General features: G+C 41.8%; 1 long non-coding RNA gene across 1 annotated transcript in view; it reads left to right on the top strand.

Annotated features, from left to right (window-relative positions):
* The window catches only part of LOC103918082, a 49,709-nt gene that overhangs the window by 13,050 nt on the left and 14,980 nt on the right, over nt 1–21,679 (top strand). The gene's annotated exons all lie outside the window — the stretch shown is intronic.

The following is a 21,679-nucleotide window of genomic DNA, read 5'->3' as shown; positions in this document are numbered from 1 at the left end:
TGCTGGCCCCAGTGGGTCCAGCTCCTTTTTCTGCTCGCGGGATGGTCGCGGGCGGGGGCGGTGAGGAGGAGGAGGAAAGGGCATGGGATCAAGGAGACAACAAAAGTCGAGTAGCACATGACAGAACTGAACTTGGCCCAGTAACAGAAAAGTGAACTGGAAGACTCTCCTAGACATGCTGCCAATGTTGTTTACAGAGGTGGGAGCTCAGGTGCAGGTGCAGTGTCCATTCTCTGCAAGGGGCTAGCATACATTTGCCTATAATATTTGAAATAGAAAGGGAAGTGTGGCTTGCCCAAATAAGTGCTAAAAGAACTCTGCAAGTGAGGACTCAAGTAGGCAAGGATGACCTGGATGAAAAACGGGCTGGTTATTGATTGGGACATATGTATTGGGACACCAGTAAAGCAGAATGTTAGTGATCAGTTGGATGCCGCCAAAAACACAAGGAGTGTAGTTTTAATAACAGAATACAACTGCATTGTGTTTAGCAAATGTCTCCTGTAGTATTTATCCTACCACCTGCACAGTTTGCCACCAACGTAAAATCTGAGAAGAGATGAAAGGATGGTGCCAGTAAGTGCTCTTTTTAGGAAAGTAAGGCTAATTTATTTACCTCTATTTAATGTAATGTCCAAAATGTATTGTGTGTCTTGCAAGAAGATCTGAGACAAAAGAATAAATCCAGCCTTTGAGCCTGAGAGATTAAAATCCTGTTGCTTCTGACCTTTTCTTTCTCCTTAGCGTGCATGTTACACCACTGAACAGCAGGATTTGACCAAATCCTATTCATTTCAGTGTGATGACTTCTGTTGACTTGAGTAAGGTTTCTGTAGGAATGCACCTTGTCATATTCTCTCATAACATTTCATGTTAGCTTTTAAGGTCAGCTTCAAGCATTGCTTGGCAAATGACAGGAATCAAGCCGTTATCCACCAATTTTTAAATATTCAGATATCAATACTGAATTTTGACCATTGTTTCTATCCTCTCATATCACCTACAGTAATGCCACGTGACTACTGTATGCCCTGTCTGCAAGTGCTGTAGTTTGCTCCTAACGTTTCTTCTAGACTGTGAAATGCTTTATGAAGATATGATCCATATCAGAGAGATTACAGATCAGAAGTAGTCTGATTAAATATTTGGCAGGCCATGTTTGCTTGAAGATATGTTAAGAGACTAAAAGAATGATCTAGAAAAAAAGAAGTTACTGTAATGAGTAAAGTATTTTCCTTCTGAAATGTTTCTAAGAACTTTTTCTAAATTATTCATTTCACCTCTTCAAAGATTTAAGGAATTACATAACCCCCTGGATATTTTCCCTTACAGCAAATCCTACAGTACTGCCAAATGAATTTTCAAATAAATCCTTCCTGTGTTTCTGTATCTCCTTGTGTATCAAGGTGATAGCTAGCATGCTATGATCCAGATCACTGCTTCAAGCAGATAGTTTGCTCTCTGGCTAGCTCACCTCTAAGAGACATGCTGACATGAAATTAAAACTGTAGCAAAAACTTATAACCTAGATGCAAAATACTGGTCTTTGAAAAATTATTCAAGTTGCTAATAACTGTGTATCATTTTTCAGGTCTCACAAACCCACCTAAATTTAGGTGGCATGAAGGCCACCTGAGTTTATAAAGGGCTCAGAGTTATCTCAAGTTATTTACACAAGTGCAGCTAAACTTGCGTTGCCTAGATTCAATGCAACAAACCTTGGAGCGTGTGGTCACAATTTAAGAGATTTCTGCGGTTCATCAAGAAGCCAAGGCTTTGGCCATGTGTCCTCAGGTGACTGATTAGGTAATATTTGTACACCTCTACAGAAAAATAACAGGTTTGTATAGAGAAGTATGTAAATATTAGGTATTATGGGTATTAATTGTGTTTTCCCGACTGATGTAATCTGTTAAATTGTTAAATTCACTGTGGAACATGTTTAGCAGGCATTTCTGATCTATACTTGTGGGGTCCCCTCTTCCACAGTGTCTGAGGACCTCACATTTCTTTAAAAGATCCTGTGAAGCAGGAACATGGTGCTGTCCTCATTTAATAGGAAGAACCGAGACTCCATGCTGTGCCGAGACTTAACTCTTCACCCCACACGAGCGAGCATGCGTGCTGACCCTGGTGTGGCACCATGCCGTGCTTGCTGCGCGGTGCCATGCTGTGCTATGGGCTGCAGGACGGGTGCTCGGAGCTGGGGTCCCTGCACTATGCCCCACCATGCAGCATGGCTGGGTGGTAGACGAATTGCTCATGGTCGCATGGGGGGCACTGGGTTTTCTAATACTTGTGGGGAAGCTTTGCCCATCGTTCTTCTCTCCTAAGGCGCTGCGTGGAGTGAACCCAGAGTTAATCTGGGCATCCACCACGCCTGGGGGAGAGTCTGCCATGTCATATAAGGCGTACATAGATCGGGTTTTGTTCAGGCTTGTAGCGAGGTTGGGACAGCGCAGAGCTTTGCGGGCTGCCTGCCCCCATGGGCTGAGAGGGGCAGGGGTGCCTGCTGGCTGGCATGCCTCCTCCCCCAGCTGCTGGTGGCTTTCCAGGGAGTGACACTCTTGCCGGTGCCACTCTCATGCCCTCACCTTGCCCTGGGCTGGCTTCCTCGGGAAGGCAGCACCGGGCTGCCCAGAGCCATTGCGCCTGCCTCCTGAAACAAGGCATTTCTCCTCCATCTCAACAGCCCTCGGTTTACTCTGGGTGGCGAGTGTTTACAGATTACACCCTCTACTTAATAATGCATCTGCGGCAGCTGTTTTGTCCAGCTATCGTCATGATGTAAATGTTTTCACCCAAAGATCCTTGGATATCTACAAATATGGTACACTTTCTCATGTGTTTGCTAATTGCTATTTGTTTGCCTGAGAAACTTGCTGAATTCATAATGTATATTTTTTCCACTCTACTTCTGTTTCAGGGTAATGCTTAATCCACTACTCGAAACAGCTTTTTCATTCTCTTCGCTATAATAAATGACTAAACTGCAAGAAATGGAAATAAGCTCCTTTAGCTTAAATTCGCAGGGCTTTTGTTTCGAGGTTTAACAGTGAATCTTGGAAAGCTTGTTTTTCATTTGTCCTGAAACCTTGCCCCGCCTGCCTCCCCCTCTTCATGCCAGTAAAAGGTAACCAGAGACAGCTGGGGGCTCTCTTTCTACCTCCCGTCAATGGGAGCGTCTTCTGAATGCCTCTTTCATGTACCTGCAGAGACCCGGCTCTGCTAACCGCTACGGCCGAGGTTCTCAAAGGCTGAATAGGTTTTCATTGCCTGCATTTCTGGTCTGAAGCAGACTGAGAGAAATGAGTGTTAAGTAAACGCGGTGGCAGCCCTGCCAGCGTCAGCATTCCAGCCCGCAGCGTCGCTCTGGACCGGGACGCTGCCGGCACAGGCTTCTGCACATCCAGCTGTCGGGGGGTTGTTTTACTTGTTAGCAGTTGAAGAGGAGAGGGATGCGAGGCAAAGCAAAGAGTGGCAAGTCTAGTTTTTATGAGGCTGTTTATTCTTTCTATAAGAAGTGTGTGGTGCCTTATTGATGTTGAATGGGAATTTGATACAGTGATAAAGTAGAACTGTAAACTTACCAAGACCAGCTGCCTTTGTTCTGTACCTCTAAGCATCTGCAGAAAACGTGTTCAACAGCACTCAAACATTTCTGTGAAATAATACGTGATCTTATTCAGCACCTTCCGCAGAGAACTGATCACCCTGCTGCAGCTGATTGAAGTCAATAGAAAATGAAGGTGTCTGTCTGTCTTTCCATACCAGGCCTTTTGCATGTGAGGTCAGTGTTTGCAGGCTTTTAAGTGAAAACACAGTTTTATTTTCAGTTTTCTATCACAAGCATTTTACAAATATTCTGTTGTGGTTTAAAGATCAAGATTTAGGAAACACAGATACTTGTTAATAGAGGTTTTTGGATTTGGTGTTTTTATTAGGGCAAACTTGAAACACCCTAATGCCCAGCTTATGGTGGAAGTTACACATGGAAGGATTGTGCATTGATAACGTGCTAACAACAACGTCAGAGTATTGTCTGTTGCAGCAGGCAAAAGAACCTGAACCGCATGAATTAGGGCTTTGTTTCCACAAACACCTAGGCATTGTGTAGACAGGAACGTTTCCCCCTTCTACCAAAATTAACCCTATTCCTTACCACATGTAGGCACTGTTATACCAGTTCAAGACCCTCCCAAGTGAAGACAGTTTTATTCAGGAATGAGAATGTGCACTCAAGAAGTTATCTTGCTGTAAATGTAGCATGGGTTATGCAGATCCACCTATGAGTTCTCACAGCATCTGAAGTCATGTTTACAAAAATGTGTGTGTAGAGCTGCTAGTTTTCAACAGTTGGTCACAGAGGAAAATTCACTTGTTGACTTAAGAGATGAAGAATGCTTCAACTTCTTGGAAACTGGATGTAAAACATCTTCAGAAAGGTGGTTTTTGTGTATGCTCAGAACCAGGCCCAATGCACCTTAGATTTAAGGTCGCGAGAGTCACAAGTTCTTGAAAATGAAGACCCTTTTCCCCTCTCTTTGCCCTTTTTTATTGTTGCAAGTGTGTTGTAAGGCATGTGATCCATGTCATTAGGATTTTTTTTTTACTCCTAATTGATGGTGCTGTGTTATTTGAATAGTAATTATTTTCAGTTTTGTACGTAGCTGTTTGTCAGTTTATTGAAATGAACTGCCATCCGTGCACCCTGATCAAAGCAAAGAGCATGAAATCCCACGTGTTGCACTTTTGAGAGCATCAACAATGAAGCTAACCTTTCACCCTTGACTTTCTTTTAACCCTAATTTTGAAAGACAGTAGCAAACAATTCAGCTAACTTCTTAAGTGAAAGAATATTCAAACTAGCTCGATTGTAATGCAGTGTACTTTTCAAGTGAATGGAAGATCTCAGAGTAATGCATACAAATACAGAGGCTGGGTAAGTTCATTACTTTGCCGTTTCTGGTGTGGCAATAGCAGTGAAATGGTTAAAAGGTTGGCTTTAAAGTGGTCACAATTAGGCTTCAAAGTTAACACCCCACCCCACTGAGATGAATGGGAGCAGTTGACATTTCTTAGTGCTATTGTTTCGGTCTGGCTTGCCATAGCTTCTAAAATAAGACAACAGTACATCTGTTTACATTCTGCTTCCGCAAACCCAGATGGGCTAGAAACTTCATTGTTTTTTAAGTGGAAACTTAGATTCTGGAGAATAGAGCAATATCCACGGTGTATCTGTAGGAAGAAGAGCTGAAAGCCGCCTTAACCGCAGATATCTCCCCCTTCCCTGTAAACGTCTATTGTCCCAGGACAAATCTGTAAACTACTGGGGGGAAAAATAGCCTTGTATATTTGAAGTACTTTTTACTTGCTACATGACATGCACACAGTAACTTCTCAGCAAGTCCCTAGCGTGCAAATCTTCATAAATGGGTGTGGGGTTTTGAACTTTTTCTCTTTTAATAAGTAGTGTGTGCTGTAAAATAAGGTAAAGGTCCTGCTTTTACTGAACACGGTAGCTTCTCTTAACGTCTCCCAACAGAAAAACTGCTCCCATCTCTAAAGAAGCCAGAATTTCATCCCAGAGCGTTTGAGACCAGGTGTTACTCTCTGTGTTCACATGAGTAGAATAAGATTCTTGAGAGGTACGTCTTGCATTTTTCTGATACTTTAATAGGGCAACTACATTAACTGCAGGAAGATCTTAGGAGCTGGAAAGGATTAATAAAGGTGCAAGTAGGGCCAGAATTTGTAGCAGATGGTCTCTATTACCCCATGCCTCAGTTCGTGTCGGGAGTACACAGTGTCCTCTCTGACTTTTGTTGAGGGGTCTGCACAGTGGCAAACTGCCCTCAGTAGCAGCCAGAACCCTATGAGAGCTTCTCTGATAAAGGCAGCCTATTAGATATGCTTAGGCTGTAGATTGAAACCAGCTGTGAATCTGTCGGAAAGATTTTCCTCATTGTGCTTTCATCAGGGTGGAAAGTTTGTGGCTCGTTCTGCATATATATGTATTTTGGGCTTCATTGCTCTGACTTTGCAAGTCCTAGAGTCTGCCAGAGATAAGAGCTCTCATGCATACAGGCTCCTTTTGTACGCTGGCACCCAGAGACCCTGCCTGCCTTTTGCCCGTGGACAACACAGCTTATGCTTCGGGAGTGGCATCGTGGGCTCTTCCAAATGGTGTCTCCCAGATTTCAGCCCCTGGTGAATCGTATGGTGAAGGCAAGCGTGCCATCTGTGGTTTGGGCTCGTGAAACTTGTTTCCTGCCCAGCTTCAAGTAGCATTTTCACCCAAGTATAAAATAAAGCGGCCCTGAGCCTAGACATGCCTCCAGGTTGTCTGAGACAACCGTGTCCATTTCAAGAGTGTAAACTCTCTCCCCTCTTGTTCTTCTCTTCAGTTCCTGTGTTAAGTGGGGGAGTGTAGCAAGCTGGTCTGTATGAAGAAAATACCTGAGAAAACCCAAGAGGAATATTTATTTTGAAAGCTTCTTTAATGAGTTTGTTTTATCTATTTAAAAAAGATTGCTTTAAAAATAAAATAATGTTAAATCATGGTAGAGAAAAGCAATTCCGATGTGACAGAACTCCTACAGTGTGCAGCAAGAACCACTCAATTCAGCTACAGGAGGAAGGGCATGTTATTTAATCAAACAGAGGGTTAGAGAATAGCATCAAATACGCATTTGTTATATTTGTTTCCACTTTCCATTTCCCTAGTGCATTTCTGACTGTGGATCTCTATAATACCGCATAGACATGAGTTATGCCTTACGCATCTTGTGGAAGAAAACAGGTATCTATTAGCCCTTTCAAATGTAGTCAAAATGACTTCTGCAAGGCTACAGCAGGGCAGTGGCAGAGCTTGGAAAACAAGTTAGGAGGCGTGTTGGCCAGTTCTGTATATTTTAACTAGCAAACTGACCTGCTTCCCTGTATTACAATAACATTGTGATACCTACATGTTCAGAAGCCTAAGCTTTATATTCTCCCCTAACAGAGAGAGTTTCCTGAATAGACCTGAAGAAAATATTACTATAGCTTCTCTACCACTTGTGCCCTAACCTGCTTTTTGCCTCATATTCAAAGGTGATTTTTGATAACAGAATTATCTTTTAGGGAATATGAAATACTGGGGATTCAAAGGGACAAATCTGGACAGGGCAGGAATCCGCCATCATGATAACATTGTAATGCAACTTCTGAAAAATTAACATGTTATGAGGAAAAAAAAACCTTTTCATTTTTTAACTTTGTGCTGTTTTATTTTTCTTTCAGAAAAGAAAATGGAGCCTTCCATTTTGAGACTATTTAGTTTTGAGTAAATTCTGTATTTCCCTTTTGTGGTGTATTTCTTTAGTCAATTTATAGTTTACATGCCTACTGCTCCCAGTCTCTTTGCTGGTCTGAGCTTGCTTGCCAACTGGTATTTGACACTAAGCAGCAAAATCCTAGTTCTCTTTGAGCAGCTTGGTACATTATGGCAGTCATTATCCCATAGAAGAGGATGAGTGATGCAGACGGTCACTCCTGTAGCTCTCAGGAGAAATGCAATAGGAAAAGAGTCCAGCAAACTGAAACAAAACTTTTCAGTTAATGAATACTAAAAATTGGAGTTTCTTCCCAAAATAACCCCAAAGTTTCATTTCTTATTGGAAATTCTTTTTTTTTTTTAAATTGGAAAAAATTGATATTTACTTCCCAGTTTAGGAGAAAGATGTTGAATACCAAAGTATTTTATGGGATTAAATTCCCATCTTTTTTTCAGCTCTAATTATGATAATGATGTACAAGGATATAATTTTTTTTTTGTTTCTTTCTCTCCTTAATTTTTCCACCCTAGACAATGAAAATAATTTAACAGCTTTTACATTGTGGTCTGTGGACCAGAGCTGGCTTGTAAAACTTTTTCTTTCAGCGGTTTTATTGTTCAAGAACGGACGCTTCCTGTTACTTGTGGCCATGCATTTTGATTTTGTGAACGAGTATGCTTAGACAAAAGAAGAATACTAATCAAGTATACACCTTTTGTACAGCTTTACATTCTCGTTAAATCAAAAATGACACCAGAACTGCAGAGGTAACAACTCCTCTGAAAGATGGAGTCAACTGTAAAAAGACAGAAATGGCAGCAGTCGATAAGAGAAATCTGGGACTTCTTCACGTCAGGCATTCAGTAAGAGGAGGAAACAGCACAGGTAAAACATAAGACAGAGTATTGGCTCTGACTGCACATATTTTAAACTTGATGGCATAGGAACTGTGTTTTGGGTTGCTTTTCAAGGAACAGAAAGTCAATGGGGTTCTGGTTCATGGCAGGGACTAACAAACCAAGTAGTGATCAATTATGATTTAAATAGATAAATGAGAGCTACATGATCTTAGCTGCTGCATCATACTGAGTTTTTTTGTTTCCATATTGCTTGTTGTGGTTTTACTGTTCTCATGCTTAATTTTTGTGTAGTTGGAAGGTTGTTGAGTACGTGACTAGATTCACTCCCTACTGGGATATAGGCCAAGATTTTCAAAGTGGTGTTTATTTTGAGTGCCTCCATTTTTTAAGGGTCCAAACCAGAAATTTTAGAGAAGGGTGGCTTTAAAGGAGTGTGGAGCATGCATCTTCTAAAACTTAGTTGTGTTTCGGGTCTGTCAATATGGCACAGAAAAATGAAAGAAGAAAAAAAGGACACAATCAAAATCCTTGTTCACTCTTCATCATTTCAGTGTCGGATCTTTGGTTTGCTGAATTGAGGTGAGCAGATTTGGGTACTGCTGTGCTGGAACCCGGAACGTGTACCTTGCTGTGGTCCAGGCTAAAGGAAGCAAAGCTGAGGAGTGTGACAGCACCCTGACTCTGCGCTTCTCTTCCGTAACCTCCTAATTGCTCTAGGGCTTTATCTAAGATTTAGGTGTGGTCTTCTGCTAAGATGGTGGTGAGATCAGTGCTGACTGTACCGTATGGGGAATAGATGTAATAGCTACAGAATATATATTCTAATGCATACATAACCTATGTATTCATCTTTCTGTCCATTGTGTGGGTGAATCTAGCCAATGCAAGGGCAGCAAGAGGACAGGCTTTTTAAAAGGACGGCATGAGCATGGGTTCTGTCAGGGTAGTTGGATTAGGGTTAGCTTTTCCCTCAAGTTCTTTCTTGCTAATACAGAGCAGTACTATTTGGGTTGCAGAAGAAAGTTCATTTAAAAGAAATACTGGTGCTGAGTTTAAAAAAAAAAAAAAATCCTGGAAGCATTTCTATAGGTTTTAGCTTTTTGAATGCCTATTTTTAGGACTAGATGTCAGCTGACATAGCTCCTTTAAAAATGCACTTTGGATTCAAGGAAAGAAAATAATGTAGTGTAAGCTGTGAAGTCTTAATTGTTAAAAGTGCAACAATAGCTTAAAAACAGGCTGCAAAGCCTGCTTTCACAGCTGGAGGAAGGGATACTTTATTAATAGTTGCAAGGAACGGGTGGATAGGGCCTGAAAGAGGCAGCAGGGGATATAAAAAGAAGCCTTGTAACATGAAACCATTGCCAAAACCCCTTACCGAAGAGTTTATGAAAGAGCCTGCATCGCATAAGCATCAAGATGATACATGATGAACACGATATAACAGTCTCTGACTGATTTGCCACACTGAAAGTTAAGGTGCGCCAGTGCTGCACTCCAGCTCTGCTGTGGTAGATAGTTTGGCGGGCTGGAGATGAGCACACGTGGCTCACTAGTCAACAGCCTCTGTTTTCGCGACTCAAAGTTTCTGGCTGGTAAGTGGTGGTTGTGGTGACTGGAGAGGGCACTTGCTGAATAATCATCACACTTCAGTATTTTATAATCTGATAAGTCCTCAAATGTCCTTGCAACTGAGAGCCAAGCTGCTCTGCTAGTATGACCTGGGACAAGTAACTCTAAACACTCATTTCCTGGAGGAGGTGGCAGGCAAGATTAAATCCCCAATTTAAGCACAACTGCATGTTTTCTGTGGCCAGGAGCTGACTGCACGGGAGATAAGGAAACTGCAAAATCCCCCTCATCGCTCCAGCCCCAGATGCAGGGCCTCTGTGCTCCCAGACCGCCTGGGTGCCCAGCAGTGCAGCGTCCCACATTAGGCTGTGACTGGCTGTTTATGACAGATCCAGACTAATGCAGTTTTCCAGTTATTCCTTAAAATAAGTCCTTAGATAACTGCCAATAACCCCAGAAGTTGTGAAAGCCTTGGGAGCAGAAGGGCTGCAGTGCTAGGGAAGTTTTGCTTTCATTTGAAAGCATATATCCATAAAATCACTTTAGTGCAGACTCCTCGTCTCACGCCGTGCTGACTCTGTGTGAGATCTGACATTGTTCTCCACGCTTTAATCATGAGAGCTCTGGGCGGGGGGCGGGGGGGAGGGAGAGGAAATACAAGCAAAAATCTGAGCCTGATTTTTACCATCATACAGATTTAATCCAAGTTGCCTGTGCCAATCATAATCCCTCCTTTCAGGATTGTCCTTTCCATGTGGGTCAATGGCAACTCAATGCCTGATGCATCAAATCCAGAAACTTGCTGAGACTGTCAGTATCCCTGGCAGCATCACACGGTGCAGAGGACACTTATTTTGACTGTGGTACACAGCAAATGTATTCTCAGGGCCAGTCTTTGCTGTGGGCATGGTATCAGTGTGGCTTCCCTGCTTCTCTACTGCTCCCCTCTGTTGTAGGTGTGTTGCACTGATGGGAAGCGTTACTTGTCTTCACCTTAGTCTTAACCATGTTATTGGGTTTATTTGTTTGTTGTTTTGCTTTTCCTAAAAGGATGTTTTACTTTTTCACTAGTGATCTTAGCCAGCTTCACTGGAGTTGATGGGAATCTCTGTTCCTGCTACTCTGCAGCAGATGTCCTTGCTAAAATATGTTGGTTTCTTTCTGTATGCTGTACAAAGCAGGCATACCCTTTAATAGCTACCGTTTGTTTGCAAGGGGAATTGACAAGGTAGGTATTTCCTTGCAGCTTTTCCTGCACAACATTTTTTCTCCATCCTTATTGCCCTCTCTGGGTAGCACCAGTAGCGGGAGCAGCAGAGCTGCCAGACGAGCTGCCATGTTGTTCAGATTTGCATTGGGTGGTATAAGCAATTAGCTAGTTAGAATTCCAGCCGTGCATTCACGTTGGTATTTCTGTGGTTATAAGTGAAGTAAAAATGCGAAGGTAGATGTTGCTTGTGGCACTGCTGAGGAGAATTGGTGTTGCTAAGGTGGGAGAGGAATTGCATTTCCAAGAGATGTTTGGGATTTTGTCTGCTGGATTCTTTGATTTTCCTATAACATGCAAGATAAATGTTTAAGGGGCTACCCTTTTACATACCGTGTAGTAACTTGTCCAGTCTAATCATAAAAAGAGGGTGACTGCAACTGCATTCATGAATAGCTTCCAGGTTGAGAATCTGTTATGGTAGACACTGCAGAACGTGATCAGAAGGAAAGGCAAAGACAAATGCTCTTTGTTGCAACCACTGATAAGGTGTATACCCACGGTTTTCTTACTGAAGCCATGCTGGCATGTGACAGAAGGAGGGAAGCCACCACTCCTCATCCTGTCCAAAGGGGTATATATTTATTGTTTCTATTGGCACAGCCTGACGTCTGGTTGGATTGGCTCCCTCTGCTCAGTATGCTTTTGGTGAGAAAGGGCTCCCTTTCTTTCATACATCCTACACGTGAATGCTACATCGTGGTTTGATTCTGTGTTTCAGCTGCTGCATCCTGAAATACGTCCATCAGAATTTCCAGTTTGGTCCCAGGGGGCCTTCCTTACAGTTTTCTAAATGATGAAAAGTTGATGTTAGAAATGCTGCTAGCCATGCATCTGATCCACAGAAAATATCACTTACATTAAAGGAAATAATTCAACCTCCTTTGTTCTTTTTACTCAGTTTGGGTTTAAAGTGTGTTGAGCATCCTAGCTATACCAGAACATGTTAATTGCTGCTGTACATTATTACTGTTATATTCTAGGAGAAACGCATCCTTTCAGGACCTACTCCCTATTTATTAGATTAGAAAAAAAATATAAAAAGACATCACATGAGGCTGAAACTGTAGCCCATCTGTTGGGAGTCTTCTTGCTGCTATAAGAGAGGCACGGTGATGCCCTGCTTCTTGAAACGGCAGGACTATTATTTTCAGTGACTGGGGCATGTTCCCAGTGAGCAGGGGCTTACACCCTGATTTTTTTGAGGTAGGCAACTCTGAAAGTAAGGTTATCTCCCTGCCTTTTCTTTACTGGCCTTTTTACTACTTTTAGGCATCGGTTGCCTTCATGGGTTTTTTTTATTATTATAGTTACTAAGAAATGCAATTGGTTTGGGTTCCCCACCTAAATAGCTTGACAGAACCTATGATACTTGCTGTTCTCCCTCTTCTTCAAAGCTAGACTATGATTAATGAAAGCTTGCAAGTGGTTTGTTTAATACACTATTGGTTTTTTTGAGATTTTTTTCTCTTTTCCCTCCCAGCATTGCAACCTGTGCAGCTTCCTTGTACTTTGTTTCTTTAAACATTATTCAGAGTAAAAAATAATTTTGCTCCTTACTTGGACTTTGAACCCTTTGAAATGAAATCAAGTGAGTTTGCCTGTACTCAGCTGTTTAGGATCTTAAGAGCTTCTACTGTTTTTCCGTGTAGGAAGTGCCATAGCTGATTAAAACAAATTTGATCTTTTGTCTAATCCTCTAGATCAGAAGGTTAATTTGTGATTTTTGGTTACAGCAATATCACAAAGTTGTAAGCTATCACTGCAGTCTGACATTTCCATAGGAAAAAATGTAACTCCACTGGGTTTATCCAGGGTTTGTAAATCATAGTGATTCATGTAAAATATATCTGAAGTTAGAGTCTATGAGTGCAGCGAGGTTATTGACTCTCCTCAATTTCACAGAAATGGAGAAGATAGAAAAATACAAAGTACCGATGATTCCATCAGTGTCTCCAAAACCAGGACAAAACATGATGACATAAACACAAATATATATATGACTATATACACATATATATTAACAATATATATATATGTATATATGCAATTCTGTACATGTTCTCCATCAGCTGTGGGCTCAATTCATTAAGTTACTAATATGCATGCCTTATACTACATATATACATGTGATAAACATATGATAAGAATTAGACATAGGCAAAAATGCCTTGCAGAATTTGTGGTCCAAATGACAAGATTTATCGCATATGAACTCCTACAGTGTGGATAATTTAAGTTCATTCCTCTGCTGTCCTAGTAAGTGGTAGTTGGTCTAGAAAGCCCTCTAAGCTTTTTGTAACCAGATGTGCCACTAGTTATCTTTCCAAAATGTGATGTCAGTGGAGCTGCAGCTGGTTAAAGGGCTACACAGGGCAAAAAGTGGTATTAGTGGCTAATAAAGGCTAATTCCTTTGCAAGCAAAATTAGCTCGCTTCACTAGCTTGTTATGACTTGAAGTGTCTGGCCATTGAACTATGCATCTGGCTCATTTGTTGCTCTCAAAGAGATTGCACCCTAACTGACAGCTGGACTGGACTGGAAAAAAGTAGCCCAAATGAGTAAGACCAAGAGGACTTCAGTTTTTGTGACTTTAGGACAGTAGCAATCCATGCAAACAGCCTTAATAAGCAAAAGAGATGAGCCCAACAAAGAATGTGTGTGATATAGTCCTGGCTCAGGGCACTAATTTTCCTTAAGTAACTGGTTCGTAATGCAGGACTCTGTAGCCCACAGATGCTGCCTCCCACTCACGTTATACATGACTACCTAAAAGACACAAATGTCCAGTAACTGGTTGCAGCAACCCTAAATAATTGCTAGAAGCCTAATTTCCAGCACGTCCCAGATCTTCTTGTGAACTCTAAAGTGATTTAAGCTGCACCAGAATAGCCTAAGCTCTGTGGATGTGTATTTATTTTTACTCAATGATGTTTTGGGGTAAATGCCACATCAGAGTGTTTTTATTATCAAGTTCCTGTTCCTGCACAATGCAGCTGTACCTATTCTAAACTCCATCAAAGGGGACCATTTCCTTTTTTTCTTAATCTCAGATCAGTTTACTGAGAGCAGTTGTCCCTGACTTCCTAAAGCTTGCCCTGCATAAAAGCTTTTTTAAAGTCCTCCCTGCATCCTTTCTTTCCTTAGCACATAGAAATGTGTGTGTATACATATAAACGCATGCGCACACACACACACGTGCCCATGCATACTTTAATCAGTTTCTGCTTCAGTCCTGCAACCTTGTGCATGGTCAGACTGGCAAAGGACTCATGGAAAAGGTTACTGCCAGAGCACAGCAAAGCACACGCTTCCTCGTGTACTTCAGCTGCTTCCAAATGGTTTTAATGCCTTCTTTATTTATGAGACGGTTCAAATATCTGAACTCTGTGATAATACCATGCAGACAAATGTGCACTAAGGTCAGGACTGATTACTTTTTCACTGTGGTATTGTTTTTGCAGGCGATTTGAGACTCAGTGTTAATACAGGTCATCAGGAATGAGAGGTTGGTGATGTTGCCTTTTGTGCAGTTAAACCCTTGAATGTTGTTCCTGGATTGAGAGTTTATAGAAACCACATGGAAATATTGGTTTATGTTGTTAAGTAAACTCTGGGTACCAAACATTTTTTCATTATCAAACAGTATTTGGGTTGAAAGGAGACCTTGGACTAATGAATGAGTGAGTTTGGCTTCTGTAGCATGCCTGTGACATTGCTTTCTTTGCACCACAGACCCCTGTGAAGTGCTGCCACCAGCATTTTGGTAGAGGGTGGAACAGGAAAGGGAAATCTCCCAACAGAAGATCCATAGGTCCAACTCATCACCCCAAAAATGACAAAGGAGAAAACTACTAACTTATATAGAAATATGATGCTCAGCCCTGTGAGAGGCTGAGAGATGGTGAGAGACAGTAGCATAAATGCTCTTTGCTTACTGAGGATCTCAGGAAATCATGCAAGATGAAACTCCCAGTATTTTCTTTTCACACCAAAAGGGATTTTTCTCACACAGAAAAAAAAATAAAGGCTCTTTAATCCAGTGGTAGACATAAAGATATACTTAAGAATTGTGTAGAGGGGAGTCTAACTTACGGTGTTTAGTAAATGATAACTTTCTCATTATCTTTTCAATGTGTAAATTACAGAAGAGAGATCTTGTAACAACCAGGACGGTAGAGAGGAGAATTGGAGCTAACACTGGAACCAGAACAAAACTAGCCAACCAGGAAAGCATTTGCGGAGATAAGTTGCTTGCCAGGGTACAGGAGAGATTGGTGCTGAAGAGCCCCCCTCTGTTTAGCTGCCGCCACAGTTAGAATGGCAGAAATACATCAACGCTGCTGACCATGCTCAGGCTGCAGGTGACAGCCACTTCTCCTCTGAATCTCAAGTGTAGAAGTATTAGTACTATGTATTACCAGCAAAGACTGGTAGAAAACTTCTAAAGATATCTTGACCTGACTGAAAAGTCAGAATAGTCTGTTTCTTGCTGGATCAGTTTCTCTGTAAGGAAGCAAAGAAGTACTGAAATGATGTAGGATGTGACATCTTCCTGCTCCCATTAGCTTTTACCATTGCCCTTCCTCTCAATTTGTGTCTCCTAGTAGAATAAATCTCAATTTTGAGCATGATACAGGGAGTAGTAGGCTGGGATTCCTTTCATCTTTTTCTCATTAGGGGCTACACTGTGGCCAGTGTTGTTACCTTTCCTTCTCCTTTGCCTGCTGAAGAAATTCAGCTCTATATGAATATTCTTGATTGTGTTCTGCTGTTATCACTGTACCTCCATGGTTTCAGTTCTTCTTGGTACCCTCTTATCAAAGGCAAAAGTGCTGCTCAAACCTTTTTTTGCTCCTATAATCTCCCTGGTTTCTCCCGCTATAACATCTACTCCAAAGTTTTTTTCCCTGCTTTTCTGTCTTTAGTCTGTGAAGCTGGTTTTGTGCAAAAAAATAACACCATGCTACAGCAACAGCCAGCAGTGGTGCAGTTGCCCCAGTGCTAAGCTGATAATGCAGGCAGTGCTGAAGCGTTTCTACTTTTGTGCTTTGAACTCCTTCTCGGAGCTGGTTTCCTGATCTGTCTCGTTAGCACTGATTTGCTCTATACTTTGAGTGCAATTGCTCTGTTGGTAAGAGTTACAGCAAGTAGATCTCCATTTTTCCCTAGCGTAGGCAAAGCAGCAATGATGACTGCCTCTTCCTGGTTTTTCCTTGGCAAACTTCCCAGAAAGATGTGTACTTAATTGTAATTTGCTCTCTGTGGTCAGCAGCAATATCTTAGCTTTTAGTATCTCAACAGTGTCTCTACATTTAACTCTGTATGTGTCTAAGGCCTCACCTGCTCTCATACGGGGTAACTCTGTATTACAATTAAGTTGAATATATGCAGCAGAAATGATCACACTTATTTGATATACAGTTAATTCCCCCTTCATTTGCTGCTTCATCTGCTTGTTGTGACTTCAAAACAAAACAAACCCACACCCCCACTTTCTTTCGGAAAAATAGTATCACTTTCTGGGGAAGGCTTCCTCTGCGCTTCTAGTATATCATACTAAAGCTGTTATTGAGTTTTAGGCAGAGAAGCAATTGTCTGTCAAAATGCTTCAAAAGAAACCATGAAATGAGCAGGCCATAAATCCAAGAGCAGCACAAGAGTGGGAATATGAGACCTGCAATATGTAATATGAGTCTTTTAGTCTAACCTCCCCTATTTCCACCCTGGTGCTAAATATACTGCTGACGTCCTTGCAAGAAAACAAACTGAGCTTGGACATTAGTGTTTTTGGAAGGGCAATGGGCACTGTTATTTTAGGGTTAGTTTCGTTTCTGTAAGTTTGCTAGATGATACATGAAAAAGAGAGGCCAAATTCCTGTATTTATATTTGTGACTGTGGTGGTGAAGTTTGGCAAATAGCAGATCATCTTAATCAAATGTTTAATTTTAAATCTAGCATTTCAATTTTAAAATATATTTTTAATACAAATAAAACTGACAATTTTCAATCCAGGTACATACTGTGCTCTACAGGGACTCCTATTCTGGATTAAGAAAAGTAAAATTTGCATTTGAAGTGCATTAACAACTGTTGTCAGGTAAGAAGGTTATTTCAAAATGTTTAACTTGCCTGCAGCATTTGCATCAGATAAGTCAGCAGTACTTTGCTAGCCACTGTTGTATTGTATTTTATGCAGGAGACTGATAACCATCCCTGTGTGTCCTGGAATGAGCCTTTCCCGACTGTTGGTCAGGTGGTAGCTTGTTTTTTCTTACCTCTAACCTCAGCGAATGTAAGGAAAATTGATATTACTGAAAAAACCCAAACAAACAGATTCAGGTTAACTTGAAATTAAATTAAAAGCTCAACTCAATTTTTTCTTTTTTTTTTTTTTTTGTAAAAACAGTATGTTGATTTTGAAACATCATTTTCCAGCTTTTCCAGATTTCCTGTCTTTCACCCATCACCATCTTTCCTGTCCAGTTTTATAATCAGGCTTGGTCATCCCCAAACGGAATTTTTGGGGAAACGTGTGATTTGCCACTTTGTACTCTTAGCACTGTTGATGGAGAAGAGAAAGCCCATCCAGTGTTGTAAATGGCACCTCTTCAGGATTTTGCAGCTTCATATTCTGCATTAATGACAGCAACTCTTGTTTTGAACTTTTATATAGAATCATAGAATAGTTTGGGTTGGAAGGGACCTCTAAAGGTCATCTAGTCCAGCCCCCCTGCCGTGGGCAGGGACATCTTCAACCAGATCAGGTTGCTCAGAGCCCTGTCCAACTGGACCTTGAATGTTTCCAGGGATGGGGCATCCACCACCTCTCTGGGCAACCTGTGCCAGTGTTTCGCCACCCTCAGTGTAAAAAATTTCTTCCTTCTATCTAGTCTAAATCTACCCTCTTTTAGTTTAAAGCTGTTCCCCCTTGTCCTGTTGCAACAGGCCCTGCTAAAAGGTTTGCTGCCATCTTTCTTATAAGCCCCCTTTCAGTACTGATAGGCTGCAATAAGGTCTCCCCGAAGCCTTCTCTTCTCTAGGCTCAACAACCCCAACTCTCTCAGCCTTTCTTCATAGGAGAGGTGTTCCATCCCCCTGATCATTTTCGTGGCCCTCTTCTGGACCCGCTCCAACAGGTCCGTGTCTTTCTTATGCTGAGGGCTCCAGAGCTGGACACAGGACTCCAGGTGGGGTCTTACCAGAGCAGAGTAGAGGGGCAGAATCCCCTCCCTCCACCTGCTGGCCACGCTTCTTTGGATGCAGCCCAGGGTACGATTGGCCTTCTGGGCTGCGAGCGCACCTTGCTGGCTCATGTCCAGCTTTTCATCCACCAGTCCCCCCAAGTCCTTCTCGGCAGGGCTGCTCTCAATCCCTCCATCCCCCAGCCTGTATTGATACCGGGGGTTGCCCTGACCCAGGTGCAGGACCTTGCCCTTGGCCTTGTTAAACCTCATGAGGTTCACACAGGCCCACTTCCCAAGCTTGTCCAGGTCCCTCTGGATGGCATCCCGTCCCTCTGGTGTGTCAACCACGCCACTCAGCTTGGTTTCATCTGCAACCTTGCTGAGGGTGCACTCGATCCCACTGTCTGTGTCATTGATGAAGATATTAAACAGTACCAGTCCCAATACGGACCCCTGCGGGACGCCACTCGTCACCAGCCTCCATCTGGACATTGAGCCGTTGACCACTACCCTCTGGATGTGACCATCTAACCAATTCCTCACCCACCAGACAGTCCACCCATCAAATCCATACCTCTCCAGTTTAGAGAGAAGGATGTTGGGGGGGACCATGTCAAAGGCCTTACAGAGGTCCAGGTAGACAACATCTGTAGCCCTTCCTGTGTCCACTGATGTAGTCACTCCATCATATGTAACTCTGCTTTGTTTTGTACTAGTTGACTAGGAACGGTTTCTTTTAAAAACGTCAATATAGCTTTGCAGCAAGCTTTTCAAGATCTCTTTCAGAATTTCTTTCTGTCACCGTTCAATGAATAGTTCAAGTTTCTCTTTATAGCCTTTATCTCAGAATGTTCTAGTTACTCCATTGTTAAGTGAAGCGTTTAATGGGTTTTAAAATGTTAAATATTGGATACAAGTTGCTTATGAAATCAGGTAGGCTTTGTTAATGTGATTTATTTCAAATGTGTTTTGTATAAATAGTAAGTTTCACTAAATAATTATGAGTGTCTCACAGATGAGTAATACTTTTTATAGATTTTTTTTTTTATAAAAGACTTAATGTGCCTCCCCAGTGCATGTGGATTCCTAACATCTGAATCTGATGCAAGTCGCAGGGGTAAGGACTGGCATGTGCCACATGTCAGACATGGTGGGTCAAAGCTTGTGTGCGGGAGAACCCACATCAGGTTGTGCCTCGCTGTGCCCCTTTCTCACCAGGGGCACAGTCTCAAGTGGCAGTGGAAGGACCATGGTGTCAGCTTTCCAGTGGAGCATCCCTCTCCCTGGCCTCTGTCGGGGACAGTCACCCCATTCCGGGATCCCCCCCAGAGGCTGTCGCCTCCAAGGGGATTACAGAGCTGTGTACTAGCTGTGTCTGGTGGGTTGGGATCCCAACTTCAGAGTGAGGAAGCAATGCTGCCCCGGAGATGCATGAGAGCAGCATTGCTGTGGTGCAAATTAGGGGGAGGCAATTAGAAGAGTAAGTCTTTTGTGTGTGAGACCAGATAGGCTCTGTAAAGTTTGGGAAGTGCTGCTTTTTGCTGATTTTTCCATTCTAGGCCCTACAGCAAGCTTACTGCTGGCTGACTCCAGAGAGTCACCTCGTGATTCCAAGTTGCAGTTTCTCCATCTACAAAATCAGGGGTAAGGATCAAAGTATCTTGAGATAGTGAGATGAAAAGAACCGTGGTTATTATGATTATACTGCTTGCTGTTAATATCAGAAAGGGAGATACTATGTTCTTGCATTTGGAAAGAATCAAATGCTGTGAAACTAGTGGAATTGTAACAATAGCATGAGGAATGCTGGTAAAATACCAGCATGACATGGCTTGAGTTAGAAATACTATATTTTTTGCCACATGTTAGGAACCACTAACCCCGGTGGCTACTGTAACTGATTAAGAATTGTATGGGAATCTGTTTTCAATAGCTGTGATTTAAAAATATCTTGGAGTGTAACACTGGAAAAGAAAATATATTTCCTGAAATCTGCCTCAATGCCATTTTGTCACTGTCTAATTTCTGGTTTTCTTCTCTTGTTTTGTTTGGTTTTTTTTCTTTTTAATTATTATTTTAAACACCATTTCTTCATTTTCACAAGGAACTGACATTTATCAGAGGTCATATGCTGAAAATCAGCTGCGTAGTTATACATGCTCTTTCTTTTTTTTCAGGGGGAACGTAAGCATTTCAGGGAGAAGAATCTATTTGTCTTCCTGATTTCTATAAGACAAAATAGGAAAGACACTTGAAATGTTTTCTGTATGTTTGTTATGTCTATTGATTTTTTTTTTTCCTTAAAAATTTAACCATGACAGCTGAAAGGATCTGATAAAACACGTTAGGTTTTGTACAGTTCCTATGGTCTCTACTTAAACAGCATTAAGCACTTAAACTCAGCTTGACTAAGCTGGAATGGATGCTCTAAAGTAAGAATTATCTTCTGTTTTGTAATAAGGAAATGAAAATTGTAGAGCTACAAGTATCATCACGGCCACTTCATAAACAACTCAGCTTTAACTCACTGATAGTATCATTTCTGCCCTGTGGACTTGAAAACTCAGTGAGAAGACTTTCCCATGCTACAGAGAACAGGATATCAACAGTTCTGAGTCCAATTTCTAGCTCTGATACAGATTTCTTCTGTGGCTTAGAACAAATTATTTCTTCCTCATATGTTTTAGTTTACTTACCAGCTTTATAAAACCTCTGAGGTGTATGTGCTTGCAAAATGCTTTAAAGCAGTGAGGTGACAGTTTAAAAATTCTTTTAAAAAAGTTTCTGTGAGGCTTTAGCCTGCTTCTGGAGTTGTCAGTGGAAGTTTTACCATAGACTTAAATGGTCAGAGTTAGGTTTAGACTAAGTTCTGTTAAAATCCCAGCTATAAAGAGCTTTCTAAATTTAAAGTATTGTTGTCCTCAATTGGTTTAATTTGAGTTAGTGACTTCATGTAGGTATTCATATTAACAAGTTTCTAGTCTCCCTGACACTTCATTCAGATTAGAACTTGATTCTCTTGAGCTGTACTAGGAAGCATTCAGGCAATTAATTTAGTTGGCCCAATTCTTCTCCTTTCATCCACCTAAAAACATACCTTCCATCATCCTCAAAGACATATCAAAAGAGCAGCTCATGCCTGAAATGTCACCATATTTAACTAGTTTGTTCTGGAGGTGGCAAGGTCCAGTGCCCCTCAACCTCAAAAAGCACTGACAGTATTCCCTTTGTTTAATAAGGGATTCTGGCTTTAAAACCCTCACTGCCCTTAAATGTGATATGGAAGTAGGAGCAAGTGCTGTTCAGATACCAGACCATAGGCTATAAGTGACTCAGTAGGACCAGAGGATTGGCTATCCCAGCTCAAGAGCACTGTAAGCCTCCCAGCAAGGTGTCCTGGTCAGTAAGCGAGGAACAGCATGGTGTACTAGCACCCATGTCTGCTGCTGAAATTGGTACTGCCAGGTTGTCCC

Source organism: Pygoscelis adeliae, unplaced genomic scaffold (genome assembly GCF_000699105.1).
Source record: "Pygoscelis adeliae isolate BGI_AS28 unplaced genomic scaffold, ASM69910v1 Scaffold96, whole genome shotgun sequence".
Lineage (NCBI taxonomy): Eukaryota > Metazoa > Chordata > Aves > Sphenisciformes > Spheniscidae > Pygoscelis > Pygoscelis adeliae.
This window is presented reverse-complemented; position numbering and strand designations above follow the sequence as displayed.